The sequence below is a fragment of the Lygodium microphyllum genome, chromosome 14 (genome assembly GCF_053477565.2).
Source record: "Lygodium microphyllum isolate KBCC chromosome 14, Lygodium_microphyllum_v1.1.10, whole genome shotgun sequence".
NCBI lineage: Eukaryota > Viridiplantae > Streptophyta > Polypodiopsida > Schizaeales > Lygodiaceae > Lygodium > Lygodium microphyllum.
In genome coordinates, this window is record NC_141148.1 from 532,601 (window position 1) to 549,445 (window position 16,845).

Below are 16,845 nucleotides of genomic sequence, written 5' to 3' on the forward strand. Positions count from 1 at the left end.
TCTAGGACACATCAACCACCAAAAAAATTTTGGCCCCGTTAGAAGCCTTTAAGATACCTGGCTAGAGGCTCATGTGTGGGGCCCTGAATCTGGAAAATCAGGGCCCCGCAAGCAAGCCTCCAGTCTATCCCAAAGACTTCTTATGGGGCCAATTTTTTAGTTTTCATGAGTTCTTATGATGCCCAGCATATGGGTGAAGTTTCACTGGATTCTTGTTTATAAAATTGATGATTGAATCTTTTTTGGAAAATGCATTAAGTGGATTATACTTCACTGAGAATAGAAATATTTCATCAAGTGTGCGTAATTGTGTATTAAATTATTTTGGACCAAACTGTGTGTGACATTGGAAACTTAAAAATTCACAAAATATAAATGATGGAAAAAATAGCATATTATATATTGGATATAATATTGCCAAACCATAAAATATAGTAAAGATATAGTGCATTAGTCCAAGTATAATTGTTCATTGATGTGTGCGTGATTGCACATAAAATTTATCCTCAACGAAACTACTTGCAAAATTGGAAACTTAAAAATTCACACAATGCAAATCATGGGCAAAATAGAATGTCACATACTGGATATACCATTACGAAACTACAGAATACATGATAGATAGTACACCACACCAAGTACAACTAGAGCTAGGCAAAATTTAGCTCAGTTTTGAAGGCCACTACTCTTAAATAGTTTAAGTTCTACTAAAAGGATAACAAAAAACTAAGCTCCATAAAATCTATAATCAGACCTGAGCTAAACATAGATCTATTGACAATGTATCTTCTTAAAGCATGTTATTGACATTAAAATTAAATGAACCCTTGTTGTTGCAAATCCTATAAAAAAGAATCAAATCTATGGGCTTAATAGTGATACCTCGGGCATAAATGGCTAGAAGTTGACCATTACTCATGAGATCAATCAAGTAGCTTTCAGTTGCCTCTTGGAGAGCAAGCAATGCTTGGCTTGACCATTGCCCCTCATTCCTTGTCTAGTTTTTTTAAAAGAACTTGTGATGATGCCTTGATTGCAGATCTTGTAGTATTTCTTGCACCAACCTAAAGAATGGTGCCTTCAGAATGATTAAGTTGGTAGTCTTCTGGAATTTCCTTATCATTGTTGGACTCCATGGATTTGAGCACGGCTATGGTGGCTTGAACACTTAGAGTGAACTCTTGAAGTCATAGAGTTGAAGGTAGAATGTCACACAAGTGAATTAGGTTTTAAGATTGAGACTTGGACTCATAAACATAGTCTTGTGTGGTTGGATAATGACTCACATACACTTAACTAAAATGACAAAATTACCATCATATTGCATTCAAAATAAAAGGCAAGTACAATGCTTTATAGCTTTAGAATAGGTCCACTTTTCTGCTTTGTGCATATGGGATTTTGGATATCCTTTTCCCAGACTGCTCCTCAAAGAGGCTATACTAGGTGTGATTGCCTAAATCTCAACACCCCTCCTCAATCACAACCAGAAAGGCACAAAGTCTGTAGAGGCTTTAGTCAGTCACCACCTGTAAAGTGTGGGTACACCACAAACATGGGAAACACCATAGGCTATCACAAAAAAGGCTAAATGTGGATACCAAAGACATGATGGACATCCAAAGGCTATAATAGGGGCCTCATAAAGTGTACAGAGGCTGTAATGCCAGGTTACATGAGGAGTTTACAACGCTTTATGACAGAAGCATGAGGGCAAGGTTATACAAGGCTTCAAAAAAGTCTATCACAAAATTGGGAATAGAAGGACTAGTGAGGCTTGTTCTTCTTCTATTGATGGTCTTCTTCTTCTTCTTCTTCTTTGTTTGCTCCATGATCTTCTTCTTCTTTTACAGTTTTAAGGTAGGACTTTTGAGATGCCTTTCTAGCATGGCAAAACTTCTCAATGCATCCAATCCTTTTGCAGAAGTCAAAAAGTAGCTTATCTTTTATTCCTTTGTTCCTATTACTGACATGCAACATTTGTTCATCCTTGTTAGGAGTACTTGACTCTTCTTTATTTTTTATCTTCTTTTCTTCTTCCAATAGAGAGGCCTTAATGTCAACCAATTTAGGGTTTGGCATGTTGATTAAGGCAATGGAAACATTATCATAATCAGGAGGCAAACTTTTCAGCAAAACACCAATACAAATATATTCATCCATTTTGAGATTTATTCCTGCAAGCTGAGTTAGAAGAATTTCCATGAACTTCAGATGAGATGCCAGGGATGTATTAAACTTCATATCAAGTTTAAAAAATTAAATTAGTAAACCATACTTTGAGGACTTGGACTGTGCACCAAACAAGGTATGTAATCTATCCCAAGTGTCATGAGATGTGTCACAAGCATTCATATGATTGATGTAGCTATCATCCAACTCCAATTTGATGATGTCTTGTGCTTTTTCATCATTCTTTTGCCAAGTAGCTACAAGAGTTGCATCTTGAGGCTTCTTTTCTTGTCCATTGTGGTAATGGCCCATAGGCCCTTCTTCATTAGGATGAGTTTGATGCGGGTTTGCCAGGTGTGAAACCTGACTCCTTTGAATCGACATGTTAGTGAATCTTTCCCCATGTTGGATTATTGGAGCAGTAGCAAATTAGCACTGAATTCTCATATTTGAGCAGTAGAAAATTTGATTGTGTCAAAAGACACAAGTGCTAAGAGCACTAGATTAGTGTCAATAGACACCATGTTTTTATCTTCTTCCTTGAGTCTTCCAAATCTTCAATATCCTTCAAGATCTTCTAAAACTGAATCTTCCCCTCCTTGATTTGATGTTAGGAATTTCAATACTCAATAAGATTAGAGTGTTACTAGGTCCCTTGAGCCAAGAGGAGTGAAGAAATGAAGAGAAAAGTAAGCTTTATGTTTGAAGGTTATGGCTTCTCTTTAGGGTTTCATGGCAAGTGACTGTTTTTCCTGTTTTTACAGCTTGTGTACATGATCATTTGGTGCAAGCCTTGATGAGAAGGAAGCTTGAGTAGTGGGCTTTCAAAGCCCTATGGTTAGAGTGGATGTCACGCTGTGCACAGGGAGACTAGCCGTACAACTAGATGATGGGTTACAGACAGGAAATGACCATGAATTTTGATCATGTTAGGCTATAGAAGGGACAATGTCAATGATTGAGGTAACAGGGAGCTGCATCTAGAGTAGAGGGACAAATCCTCAGAAGAAAGCCAATCAAGATCTAGCCTGGTTGAAGAGATCCAAGAGCTCAAAGTAGGGTAGGTGCTGCATGGCTATGGCAGCAGACAAGAAGCTTGAGTGAAGCCAAAAGTGAAAATGGAGTCAATCATGAAGTCATGAGCTCAGGTTGAGCTAGATAGAAGTGGAAAGGAGATGGAGGATCAATGCCATGCTTAGCATGGCTCTGATACCATGTTGAAATGCATGGATTTGAGTATGGCTATGGTGCCTTGAACACATAGAGTGAACTCATGAAGACACAGAGTTGAAGGTAGAATATCACACAAGTGAATTAGGTTTCAAGATTGAAACTTGGACTCATAGACACAGCCTTGTGTGGTTGGACAATGACTTAGACACTTAATTGAAAGGACAAAAGTACCATAATATTGCATTCAAAATGAAAGGCAAGTACAATGCTTTATAGCTTTAGAATAGGTCTACTTTTTCGCTTTGTGCATATGGGATTCTCAATAGCCTACATATCCTTTACCCAGACTGCTCCTCAAAGAGGCTATACTAAGTGTGATTGCCTAAATCTCAACAATCTCATGTAGAGCAGCTGTGCTTGGTCTCCATCTTTGCTTCTTATGTATTAGAGGACATATATTACCAGCTAGAGCAGTAGTGGGAGTTGGAGCAACTGGAGCACGTGGACCACCATTTTTGGACAATGGTAGACCATTATTCTTGGTAGAAGGGCCATCATTATTGACCACACTAGGGCCACCATTGTTGACCACATTAGCACCACCATTATTAGCTATAGTAGGGCCATCATTGTTGGCCACCAAGGGGTCATTATCCCTCATAGTATGCTCACTAAATTTAGAAGAGTATTGAGCTCTTGCTCTTGTATGTGCCTTCTTGATAGGAAGCTTGGAATGTGCCATGGTTGTGATGACCTAGGATAGAAAAGTGAAGGGTAGAGTGAAGATGTTAAAATACGCTGGATCTAGAGCATGCTAGATGCAGAAGCTATGGAGGTTGAAAGAGGAAAAAGAAACTCATGAAGACATTGACCCTCACAAAGACAAATTGTCACACAAGTGAATTAGGTTCCAAGATTGAGACTTGGACTCATAAACACAATCTTGTGTATTGATAGTGACATGACACTTTACTGGAAAGAAAAGAGTACTATCATTGCATTAGAAAAAGAGCGCAAGTATAATGCTTTATAAGAATTGAGTGGTGGTACTTTCTCCTACTGTGCATATGGGATTCTGGTCCTAAGCCCTCACTGCTCCTTACAAAGGGATTGAAGTAGGTGTGATTGTAAATATCTCAACACCCCTCCTCAATCACAACCAGAAGTACAAAGTGTGTAGAGGCTTTAGTGAGAGCAACACCTGCAAAGTGTGGACACACCATAAACATGGCAAAACACCAAAGACTGTCGTAGAAAAGGCTAACTGTGGGTACCATAAACATGGTGGACATCCAGAGGCTATAACAGGGGTCTCACAAAGTGTACAAAGGCTGTAGTACAAGGCTACATGAGGAGTTTACAAGTTTATGTCCGAGGCATTAGGGCTAGGAAATACAAAGCTAAAAAATTCTATCTAAATAGAAGGACTAATGAGGTTTTGGTGGTTTTCTTCTTCTTCTTCTTCCTTTGCTATGTTTTCTTCTTCTTCTTTGACTGCAACTAGATAGACCTTTTGGGACCTCTTTCTAGCATGGTAGAACTTCTAGGTGTGCCCAGTGCTTTTGCAAAAGTCATAGAAGTGCTGATCCTTCTTGCCTTTGTATCTATTGCCAACATATAATGCATGTTCATCTCTAGAGGTGCTTAGTTCTTCCTTAGTTTTTAGCTTCTTTTCCTCCTCTAATAGTAATGTCTGGATATTAACAAGTTCAGGGTTTGGCATGTTGATTAAAGTTGTTGATACATTATTATATTCAGAAGGCAAACTATTAAGTAGAACACTGATGCAAACATCTTCTTCCATTTTAATATTGATTTCTGCAAGTTGGGTTAGAAGTCCTTCCATGTAATTTAGATGTGTGGCAAGTGATTGTTGGACTTCATTTCAAGCCTGAAAAACTCAATCAAGAGGCCATACTTTGATGATTTAGACTGTGCACCAAACAATGTGTCAAGTCTCTTCCATGTATCCTGTGAAGTCTCACAGTTATCCACATGGTGGATATAGTTGTCATCTAGTTCCAGTTTGATAATGGATTGAGCCTTATCATCATTCTTTTGCCAAGTGACAGCAAGGTCCGCATCACGAGGCTTCTTTTCTTTTTCGGTGGTAATGGCCCAAAGGCCTTTCTTCATCAGGATGAGTTTGATGTGAGTCTACCAGGTATGAAACCTGACTCCTTTGAAATGGGCAATTGGAGAATCTTTTTCCATGTTAGACTTGCGAGAATAGCAGCAAATCAGCTTTAGAATTATCATATTTAAGCAGCATAAGAGTTGGTTGAGATGTGTCAAAAGACACAAGTGCTAAGAGCACTAAATGAGTGTCAATGGACACTATGTTTCTTCCTTGAGTCTTCCAAATTTGCAAAATCCTTCAAGTTCTTTCAGATCCAAATCTTCCCCTTCTTGATTTGATCCTGGGACCTTCAGATCTGAGTCACAGTGGGTTGTTCCAGGTGGCAAGAGAGAGAAAATGATGAGATTTTTTAGCTTGGTGAAGTTTGGCTATGGAGTCACAGTTAGTTCTGAAGGCAACCTGGTTTTTCTGACATTGCAGGAGCTACACTTGATCATTTTGGAAACTTTTTTTATGGAAATGAAGCTCTCTTTATGCTCCACCAAAATCCCATGATGGTGGTCATAACTGATGCCGAATTTAAGTGTGCAAGGCGAACGACAACAACAGGTGCATTTTTTATCAGTTCTCCACATTTTCTTCAATGCTGGTCTCAGCACGCATCAATCTTGACATTTTTTGTGATAAGATAGAGCGCCTAATGTTGAGGAATATTCCCCTAGAAGATGTCATGATCAATGGTGGCGTGTAGTGTGAGATCCATAAGCTCCAAGATGCCTAGGTACTGCCTGGCTATGGAGGCCACAGAATGAAACCTGAGAAAATTGACAATGTTGAGTAGTGGATGGAGCAATGTCAAATTTTGAGATGATATAGAGAAGCATCAATAGTGGGGAAACACTTCTCTAGAGGGAAGCTCGGTAAGATTTGGCCTGTGGAGTGAGATACAAAAGCTTAAATCTGATAGGGTGTTGTTGGCTATGGTAGCCATGAAGGCAAGCTTGAAGGTGGAGATGGAGAGTGAGTTCATAGGCTGAGACTGAGCTGGGTAGAGATGGACCAGAGGTGAAGAGCTACTAAAATGAGCTAAGCCATGCCCAGCTGTGCTCTGATGCCATGTTAAAATACGTGGGATCTAGAGCATGGCAGATGCGGAAGCTATGGAGTTTGAAAGAGGAAAAAGAAACTCGTGAAGACATTGACCCTGGCAAAGACAAATTTTCACACAAGTGAATTAGGTTCCAAGATTGAGACTTGGACTCATAAACACAATCTTGTGTATTGATAGTGACATGACACTTTATTGGAAAGAAAAGAGTACTATCATTGCATTAGAAAAAGAGTGCAAGTACAATGCTTTATAGGAATTGAGTGGTCGTACTTTCTCCTACTGTGCATATGGGATTCTGGTCCTGAGCCCTCACTGCTCCTTATAGAGGGACTGAAGTAGGTGTAATTGTAAATATCTCAATAGAAGAGTAACAGGAAAAAATGAAAGGAGAGACCTAACTTAAATACAAAACGTTTAAACTTACTGTAGTATAAATGAGCTTTAAAATTACTTTAGTATAAATGAACTTTAAATTACTTTAGTATAAATAAACTTTCAAACTTCCTATAGTATAAATGAACTTCTCTCTCTCTCCACCCCATCCCTCCCTCTCTCTGTCTCTTTCTACCACCCCCTCATGCCCCTCTCTCTCTTTGTCTTAGGATTTCAAAATTGACTTTTCATAATTTAAATTTAATTTTTTGAAAGTTTCAACAATATCTTATATCTATAGTCAAATAAAGGACTCAACTAGAGATAACCTTAAACTTCACTCTCTAAGATAGGCATTGTTACATTGTCCCTTTTCCCAAGAAGTGTGGCTTAAGATTAATAGACCCAAAAAATAGAGCAATTGATTTCAAAACTTTGAAAAACATAGTTTGAACCTTTGAAATTTTAAACAAAATTTGCAAAATGTTTTTTAAGCCAAATTCAAATAGACAAACTGTCTAAAGCTTAAGATAGGAGTGTTACATGTCATGTTTAAGATAGGAGTATTGATGAGTCATATCCTTAGTACTTGTACTCTCTCTTGGACTCTAAATGCATCAAAATTATACTATTTATCTAGGTCTCTATTTCTTGACATCTCTCTCTTGGGTTGCCAACCATTTTGCATGGCATTGTCTAGCTATGTTATTTTCATATCTTGCTTTCCTCACTTCATATATTGCCAAAGTATGGACCATGTGCCTCAAGTATATGCTACATAAGAAAGAGATTAGAAACACAAAATAATTTACAATAATGATATATTTTTATAATGGTGACAATACTGACCATGTAGTGTGTTATGTTATTTGAAGTCCATGCCTCTGCCCATAGAGTTGTGAAATTTAGCAGCTGTCTCTTTAAATGTATTGATATCACCATCCCTAAACCTCAACTTTTGTAAGAGAGTTTCTAATCTATCTGGGTGTATCCACACATCTACCTTTGCAATCCTCATTCTTCCCCCATTGCTCCAATCTAGAATAGCAAGATGCAACTTTTTCCATGCTTCATACTTCTTTGGTTGTTTCACAAGTATATTGCCTTCCTCATCTTGAGGTGGAGATACAAACTTCCTAACCTTGGGTTTTCCAAAGCATGGTTTGCAAGGGATGTTTCCACTCTTGCCCGATTTTTTCTCACTTTTTATTTCTACTTATCCCTTATGCGATCCAACTTCAGAGAGGACTTGTTATATCTTCTTACATGTAGCATCAACTTTCAACATAGGCTACAACTTGTATGCAAAGCATACATATTCATATACTAGCTTCTCAATTAGTCTAACCAAACAATGCAATGTGCAAAAGTGAACCCTTGTCAATGGTATTTCCAAAATAGGGTGCTAGTTTGGATCTGTGAGATATTTGCAATCACACCTAATGTAGCCTCTTTGTATGAGGCAGCCTGGGCTTAGGACATGTAGGCTGCAGTAATCCCATATGCACAAAGAGGGAAGATTGCTACCCATCCAACAACTATAAAGCATTGTACTTGACTACCACTTTTCATATAGAATGAATACAATGTCATGATGCTTTGTACTTTCAGTTAAGTGTCGTGTCATTGTCAGTCATACACAAAATTGTGTTTATGAGTCCAAGCTTCCATCTTGGAACCTAATTCACTTGTGTAACAAACAGTGTCTTTGTTTTCATCATCATGAGTTCACTTTATGCCTATAAGCCACCATAGCCATGCTCTAGATCCACTCATCTCGACATGGTATCAGACCCTAGTCGGGCATGGCATTGCTTCTCCACCATAGCCATGCTCTAGATCTGCTCATCTCGACATGGTATCAGAGCCCAATCGGGAATGGCATTACTTCTCCAGCCTCTCTTGATTCCTCTCAATCTCTACCCAACTCACATCTAGCTCAGGATCAGTGTATGACTTCTTTTCTCAACTTCAACTTCAGCCAAGCTTGTGGCAGCCATAGCCAAACAGCACATAGCTCTGGTTGAGCCCCTAGATCTCACACTACAGCTCATCTCAGCCCATGATTCCTTCTGGAGAAACATTCCTCTACTCGTGGCGAAGCTCCCTGATACATCATAGTCCAACATTACCCATCGTTGAGCCCAGCATTGCATGAATTTGAGCTCGCTACCAAATCTGTGCCCTATCCCAGTAGTATAACTTCAGCCAATCACACGCGTCACGATTCAGTCTACTGCCATAGGGCATTTGAAGCTTGTTATGTAAGCTTCTCCCTCACTAAATCTCGTGGCAAATACTTCACTATAGCTACTGTAATCAGCAAAAAAAACTAGTCGCACCACTGCAAACCCTAAAGGGCAGCCATAGCTTTTTGGGCTCAAGCTCATAAAATTTTTCAATCTCTCACTCCTTTGGGCTCAACCAACCCTCTACAATTCTAATTCACTCTGATCTACTCACTTTCCAATTCAAATCAGCGAGGGAAGCAAGAAATCAAACTCAGTTTCAACACCAAGCTTAAAGATAGTGTCTTTTTTATACTCATTCAATGTTGATAAACACTAATCTTCTTGTGTCTATTGACACATTAAAGTGTAACTCTTCTGCAGTGCAAACTCAGAATTTGAAGCTCATTCTCATTTATGGGAATGAAAAAAATGAATTCCTTTATAAAGATGCTTGTTATGAAGAGTGATACAATTCTCCTTGCCAAATTGTAATACATAGAGGATGCTTTTTCTACAGGAAGAAATGTAGTAACCTACATCCAAGTGCAATCAATGATTCCATTTATAGATTTTGAAGACACTCCAGCTACCTTAGTCATCATACAAATCTCAAAGATTGTACCTTTTCTTGAGGGGGACCATAAAGACAAGAACCAAATGACTAATGCAAGCAAAGTCCATGAAAATGATGACCATGAAGGAAAGATCAAAGAGAAAAAGAATAAGAAGAAGAAGTAGAAAAATCATGAAGACTCTGAATCGACAAGCAAAGTGAACAACAAGTACATAATCAAAAAGGGCAAGTTGAACTACTCTGATAAGAAGACCTACAATGAATTGAATATCTATGTCAAAAGTAATGCTGAAAACTGCAAGGGCTTGCCGGTCCTTGATCAAAATTTTTACTAACTTCTTTAGCCTTGTAATGTCTAGCCCAAATGTCTTTACCATAAGCTTTTAAACTCCTCATGTAGCCTTGTACTATAGCCTCTGTAAGCCTCTGGATGACCATTATGTTTGTGGTACCCACACTTAGCCTTTTCTGCAATAGCCTCTGGTGTTTTGCCATGTTTATGGTGTGCCCACACTTTGCGGGTGTTACTTTCACTAAAGCCTCTACACACTTTGTACTTTTTGGTTGTGATTGAGGAGGGGTGTTGAGATATTTGCAATCACACCTAATGTAGCCTCTTTGTATGAGGCAGTCTGGGCTTAGGACATGCAGGCTACAATAATCCCATATGCATAGAGAGGGAAGATTGCTACCCATCCAACAACTATAAAGCATTGTACTTGACTACCACTTTTCATATAGAATGAATACAATTTCATGATGCTTTGTACTTTCAATTAAGTGTCTTGTCATTGTCAGTAATACACAAGATTGTGTTTATGAGTCCAAGCTTCCATCTTGGAACCTAATTCACTTGTGTAACAAACAGTGTCTTTGTTTTCATCATCATGAGTTCACTCTATGCCTACAAGCCACCATAGCCATGCTCTAGATCCGCTCATCTCAACAAGATCCACTAGGACTAGCACTCCATTTCTCATGACTTTTTTATCACATGTTGAAGCACCTTGTTGTCCTGTCTTGGCAAGCCATTCTTTCTTTGCATCTTTCCTTTCTTCCTAGCTTGCATACAATATATACATGAAAATTTTGCATTTTTTGCATTCGATAAACCAAACATACACTTCATTGTTTTTAAATCACTTACAAGATGCCATTCAACTTGATAGTCCCCAAATCCTTCAACATGTAAAGTTGCTCCATTATTTTGTTGTTGAATAATACTAGGTATATTAGTGAGGTTTAAAAAAACTTTAAGTACTTCATGGTCCTCTTTTGGTACTTCAAATGTTGCAAGCTACCATATTTCATTCTCTGATTGCACACTAAAGTATAAATGATGGTTTTCATTGATTTCAGGACCCAATGCTTGATTCATAAGTGGTATACTCACATGTTCAAGTTTTTGCCCCATGATAATCTCACTCTCATCAAGTTTGAGGATAAGCTTGCCTCTACATTCTTCTGAAGACATATTGTAGATCTTGTTGACCATAGCCACCTGCACCCTACATATATCCAATACAAAGTTGTTGGATGCATTCAATACAAAGGTAACTTCTTTGGAACCATACTTCAGTATGTGTGTGTGTTCCAAATGGGTAGGCTCACCAATCAATTCTAAAACTTTCTCATTTAGTTGTTTACAAGAAACCAAGAATAGAGCAAATGGAGTTGGAAAATGCTAACTTATGCGGTAAGATGCCTACACAAGCCTTGGGAGGATCTTCTTATTTCATGTTGATCATTGACGACTATAATAGGAAGATGTGGGTATACTTCCTTCATGATAAGGCTCAAGCTTTTGATAAGTTTAAACAATGGCTAAAACTTGTTGAAAATAAAACAGGGAAAAGTGTGAAGAAATTTAGAATAGATGGTAGTGGTACATTTAACTCAAAGGAGTTTGAAGTCTTTTGCAAGAGCAAAGGGATCAAGCATCAATTGACAATGCCTCATACACCTCAACAAAATGGTGTTGTGGAATGTAGGAATCACACCATTGTGGAGATGGCAAGGTGCATACTAAGGCAAGGGATTACCAAACCATTTTTGGGCCAAATATCTAAATACTGTAGTTTACATTCTCAAACAATCAGAGCTACACAAAGGCTCTCAAGGGAAAAACACCTCATGAGGCTTACACAGATAAGAAACCAAAAAACATTAAGGCCTCCTGGAATCTCAGTGCCATCAACTTGTAAGCTCCTGATCAATAAGGAGCATTCTCCAATCATATGAAACCAGTACACCTCTTGCTTCATGTAGCTACGAAATCTCCTTACATCCGCAAAAAGTGTGACATAGTGGAGTCCTTTGCCTTTATGATAGTCATGAGAAGTAAAATCTCCCTTTTCCTAATATATTGTTATTGAACAAAACATAACTTCAATATTGTTGAACCAAATAAAGTTCAATTCCAAAAAATAAGAGAATATTAGTCCATGAGGAAAACATACCTCTCTTTAGCAACATTAGCACTACAAATGGCATACAATTTGTCCTTGGTAATAGCCATCATGTTCTTTTCATCCCAATTCAATGCAAACAAAACATAAAAGAAATCCTCTCCATGTGCAGGATTAGCTATTCCAAGGTACTTGTATCCTTTGTCCCTCAATTTATATTGCTCTTTGTTTATGAATTGTTTTCTTTTTGCCTCTGGAAATGCAAGCTCCTTGAGGCAGGCCTCCTCTTTGAGTATGGCAAAGTTATAGTCATCCTAACTAAAAAACCAATACACTATTCTTAGTTATGGTTAAATTCAAGATACCACAATTTGTTATGGTGAAAACTAAAATACTATACCAAATTTTTTACCTTCCACACCAAAAGTGATATCAGCAAACATGGGTTCTTGTACCATGCCATGGTTACTTTTGCCTTCAATTTCATACTCTATTTCAGCCCACCATCTTTGAGAAGGGCTCATCCTTTCCAAAATGCTTTGTTTATTGACGATGCCAAATTTTTGGAACATTAAAATTTCATGGCCTAGGTTGGGTTTGATATGTGCTCTTGTTACACATAAAGGGGATCATGGTGATTGCTATTTGTAATACAAAGGAAGTGGATATAGAAACACAAATTCTCTTTTGGAGATGCCTTAATAATGTGATGCTCGGGTGGGACACCCTCCTGTAGACTTTGCAGGCTTTATGGTGGACGAAGCAAGTGCAAATTGGATGGCGATCTGCACTATTTTCAATGGGGGACCTGAGAATGTGTTGGAAGGAAGAGAGTGATTGTGTTTTTTTCACTGGGAACAAAGCTTACAAAAGCACAAAACAAAATACGTGCCTTCAAACATTCGAAAGCATCACTTGAAATTATGCAAGAGGTGGTGCCTTTCAAAATCCATTGAAGAGGGCAAGAGGAATGCCACAGCTATACAAAATTGGTGGTAGCAAGTAGTAGGACTACCTCGAGACAGTGCCATAGCATTGAAGAGATGGATCAAATGGTGGGAGAATAGAATAGACCATTGGGGTAGTACTACACATGTAAATGTTTTTAATTTTTTCTATTTGTTACATGCACATGTACTAATATCATTGGGGTGGGAATACCCAAGTACAAGAACAAAATAGACATGTAAGAGGAATTGCTGACTTTTTTATTGGGTTGCACGCTTCCTTGAGTCCTTGGGAGAGGGCTTGTATTCCCAACACAAATCTTTCTGAGAGCATGCATGCAAGTTGGTTGGCAGGGGAGGATGGAAGGAAGAAAATTGGTTTGTATGATGCATGAATCACTAACTTGATCAACACATATATTCAATGTTCAAGGCAATTGGCCTTCACAACTGAAAGATACTCTAGAAGCGGTCCCGACATGGATGCTCTTATTAATAGGGTGGTTGCAAGAAACACCCCTTCACCTACATTCATAGCTCGAACAATTCAAGGAGGAGTTCTTGGCACCCCCATGTACGGAGAGCCTTTCATTTCTAGGAACAAAGAAACAATTCAAAGGAAAAGAAAAGCTCTAGATGGTTGTAGCTCTCATAAGCCTAGCCATGCAATGGAGTCAAGGGATAGAAAACAAAAAGGACGACTGCGCAAGATAAACTTTCAAAATAGAAATGACCAAGGTATAGAAGTAGGCTTGGACCATGAGGTGCATGCAATGCTAATTGAAATGGATCTCCCAACTAATATTGTCTCAGAGGAGGAATTGCATAGAAGTTTGTGAGCCATCTGAAGAATGCCCGTTTGTTGCAAATGAAAATGTTTTGGTATTATAAATAGAAAGAAGTGATGCAATGTGATAGAAAGTATATCAACTGGGTTACTATGCCCTTCATTTTGGTCAAAGAGGGAATTTCAAGGTAAGCCTATTGCACAATATTTCTAGTTTTGCAATCATGATGTGGAGCATACATGGGATGTTGATAAACAAGTTAAGCATGCGCCCTTGCAACCAAGGATTTGGTCTATTGACAAGGGCACCAATGCTTCTGTAGAGGAGACTTCAATCCTTATAAAAGGAGGTTTTGCATTCAAGCATGATGGCATTCCACTTACCCCCAAAAATACTATGACCCATGGGACAGGACCACTTACCTCTTCAAGTGGCAAGCGAAGCAAAAAATGGAGACATGGTATTTCTAAGGATTCAAAAAGAAAAATTGCATTGGCTGAGGCATTGGATGTAATTTTCATGGATGAGAAAGTAGTGGTGGCAAATGAGAAAGTCGTATTTTATGTTATGTTAGAGCATTTCTATGAGGTGCATGTCAATCCCAAGCCCTTCTACATGTGTCCTAACTTTCAAAAGAGAGAGTTTGAAAGTAAACCCTTCCTGGCCTGCAAGCACATGTATTATGTCTACATTCGTGTGCTTGGGATAGACAAAAATCAACATTGATGATGCATCAACCTTCCCTTAAGAAAACTTATTTAAATTTTATGCTTGCCCTTCCCTGACGCAAAAAATGCAAATCAAAGACTTGAGAGTTTCATGCTGGCTATTGTTCAATGAGATGGGGACCATGCAGTAGTGAATGGAAGACTTAAAGGGTATATGAAGAAGTGGAGGTGGACATTCATTTTAGATACATGATGTGAAGGGAACACATGTTTGGTATTTTCCTTTTTGAGCATAATGAGAACTCTAGTAAAAGTAGACATTCTTAATCATGGACCAGTTTTCCATTTGTGGACATGATTGAACGAGGATCTAAAAGTGGAATTATTGATCATGCTTTTTTGATTCATTGAGGGGACTATCTATTTGTGGACATGATTGAACGAGGATCATGCTTTTTTGATTCATTGAGGGGACTATCTATTTATGAGTTAGGGATTTCTTTATAAACTATGTTTATTAAGTATGCAAAGTAATTTCATTTTTCTTGATTTTGACACTCCAACTTCATTTTTGTTGCTTGAGCCAAAAAAAATTTCAAGGTAATCTAGATCTTGCTCCTCTGCTCCTGTTATGGAAAGTATACAAGTCTATTGTTTGCCTTTTGCTATGAAGAATACATCTATAAAGCTTGGTATTCAGTGGGGGGCTACCTATCTATAGGTGATGGATCTCGTTATAAATCATGCTTGTTTTTTGTGCAAAGAAATTTCATTTTTCTTAGTTTTGATGCTCCAAGTTCATTTTTGCTAATTATGACAAAAATTTTCTCAAGGTAATCTCAATTTTGTTCCATAGAGCTTGTTGATCATTTTGTTTTAATTCCCCTCAGAGGGTTTTCTATATCCCTTCTAAATATGTTAGAGTTAAAGCTCCCTACAACCATTGCATATATGAGAAGCTTTGGAGTGATTAGTGAAGAAGATGAGGAAGATATTGACCTTTGTTGCTACCAAGTCCACATATCAATACTATACAATAGTTATATATAAGTGGTTTTCATAAATTGACTAAATAGTTGCAAGAGAAATAATTATATTTTCGTATATTGAGTTCTTTTTGTGTTTTGTTTAGATTGACTCATTATTTTAGAGATCAGTTTGATTGATAAGGGTACTTTTTGATATGTGTGGTAGAAACCCAATTTTGTTCATTTTTCTCTCTTCAGTATATTTTGAGAGTTTGAAAAAAATGGTCCCTTGAATAGCCCTCATAAAGTTACAAATTTTGTGAAAACACTCCAAGTTTTTTCAAATACATAGAAAAACTCCAAGTTTTGGAAAATTTTGTGAAAAAACTCCAAATCGGGTGCTTGCTTTTTTAAATTCCCCCAGTGAAGTGTATCTCTAGTATACCATCTTGTACCAACTATGTCACCAACAACAACTTGAGTCACTATCTACTAGAGTCATAGCAACACCATCCATACCATCAGCAAGAATACCATCTTCATTGGTTTGAGGACTTCTTCAATTGTCCTAGCATTTCGCACCTTTGATACAAGCAATAGCATGCTACCTTCAAGTGAATGTTATGGGACTAGCATTCATCTATGGGAGAAATGATGTTATTAGTATTTTGACAATGCTAAAGACTAAAGTGAAAGATAATCAAAGAGGTTAAAGCACAAGCATTGGCGTTATTTTCTAGTGGATTATTTATTTTTGGAGCACTTCAATATATTATTTTTGGGCACTTATGATACTTAATGGATATATTATTATCATGGCTATATTATTTCATGAGGACCATGCTCATCACACCCATGCACAATGTATTATTACCCAAAGTCATACTTGTCGCACTCGCAAAAATTGTTGTTTGGGTAGCACACATGAATATGCAATCATAATAACATAGGCTAAGCCTCATAAGGTAACAAAAGAAGCATGGATTAAGCAATGAGCTTCCAAGATCCCCCAAATTGGATAGGATGCCCAAAAGCAAGTGCAAACCCTAATTTCCAATTATGGAATCCCTAAAATGTAAATAGGGCACCACCCTAGAAAAGGGGCCTCACCACCCTAACCCTAATTTTAGTCTATGTAAGAGAGGGAAGTCTTAGTTATAATCATCCTTGTGACACATTCATGATGCAAAATCTCTATCACTCTAGCTATTGAGCATTCATTCACTTCTTCTATCCTATCATCTTGTTTCCATTGTTGAGAGAGAGAGAGAGAGAGAGAGAGAGAGAGAGAGAGAGAGAGAGAGAGAGAGAGAGAGAGAGAGAGAGAGAGAGAGAGAGTGTGTGTGTGTGTGT